This window comes from Triticum dicoccoides, chromosome 2A (assembly GCF_002162155.2).
Source record: "Triticum dicoccoides isolate Atlit2015 ecotype Zavitan chromosome 2A, WEW_v2.0, whole genome shotgun sequence".
NCBI lineage: Eukaryota > Viridiplantae > Streptophyta > Magnoliopsida > Poales > Poaceae > Triticum > Triticum dicoccoides.
The window spans coordinates 76,566,210-76,567,550 of NC_041382.1; the positions used below are offsets into that span (position 1 = coordinate 76,566,210).

The 1,341-nt window shown below is 42.7% G+C and overlaps 1 protein-coding gene across 2 annotated transcripts in view; it reads right to left on the reverse strand.

The window, feature by feature from the left end:
* Nucleotides 1–200: 200 nt before the first annotated feature.
* The window catches only part of LOC119353388, a 5,652-nt gene continuing 4,511 nt past the window's right edge, over nucleotides 201–1,341 (reverse strand). Inside the window, exon 5 of one of the 2 annotated variants that reach the window (XR_005170399.1) lies at nucleotides 201–579. The gene's annotated coding sequence lies outside the window, so the exon portion shown is untranslated. Of the gene's footprint in view, nucleotides 585–1,341 lie in introns of both variants that reach the window. The other variant, XR_005170398.1, reaches the window with a different exon arrangement.

Below are 1,341 nucleotides of genomic sequence, written 5' to 3' on the forward strand. Positions count from 1 at the left end.
ACAGCGCCGTGTCTTATCCGACGAAGATGAAGCTGGCTACAATGAAGTGATCTACCACGCGCAGTTCCCTCGAACTGTGCGCGTTGCCGTGGACGACGTCAACAACATGCCGACCGTACCGTCGCCGAGAGCTAGAGTCGTCGGAATGTTGGGGTCAATCACGGGCATGTACTATGTAGATCAGTGCTATACAAACATGTATACATGCATGATGCCATTTTGGTATACAACTATGGGATACAACTCGAAAACAACGTTTTACAACCAAGGCATACATAACCATAACCATCAGCATCATACTATGTTTACACCTTCAGATCAGATCTTGATGACATGGGCTCCAAGTCATTTTCAAATGATGAACTGATTTTCTGACCCTTCACATTAGCAAGTTTTCAGTTTTAGACGAAAGCACACAAAATCCATTTTCAAACCCATTGTTGCAAAAGTAACAGCAGGATCAGGAAGCAGCTTTGCTACACGTTTCACATTTATCGTGGAATTGCAGGAGATGCCTGGAACTGTAACTGTCCGGCCCTTTTCTTACTGAGCTGATCGGACAACACTCTGATGAGTTATCTGTCCTGGTGGTAAGAACAAAGTTAAACCAGCACAAGATGAACATATAAGCAGTTGCAGTAACAGCAAATCACATGGTGCACTAAATTTTACCCCCTCTATAAACAAATATAAGACGTTTTAGATCACTAAAGTGGTCACCATATCACTTATCCGAGCATTCACTCTAAGCGAATTCAGAAGTTTCAGAGCACAACACACCATGCTCATGCGGCAATTACAAAAATGGAGTCTTTATCATTAGAGGATGAAACACTGAAAAAGTAACCCATCAAACAAGCTCTTACATCTGACGGCGTCAAACATGACCAATATCAATTGTGGAACACAAACATATAAATTCAGTTCTGATGATTTATAGCTCATGGCAGTGAGGTGAGCTCATACTTGTTCAGGGAGAGCTTGCTGCATGGAGCTTGGAGCTTCTGGAACATCAATATGGCATTCATTTTCTGTAGATATATCTTGCTCAGGTATTTGTAGCAGTCTGGCTTGAACACCTTGTGAATGAGCTTGGAGGGTAAGACCAGTCGATAACAGATTGTCGTCCATTTGCACCGGATGAGTAGCTTCTTCACGATCTACTGAATCTTGCTCAACTTCTTGGTGTCTCGCTCTCGCAGAATTATCTTGAGTATTTTCTTCAAGATTTGCTGAAGTTTGCTCACTTTCTTGGTGTCTCGCGGAACTACCCTGACTATTTTCTGCTCGCATATTGCTAAGATTAGGTTGGTCCCTCTGTAGAATGCCAGCATGTGAGAG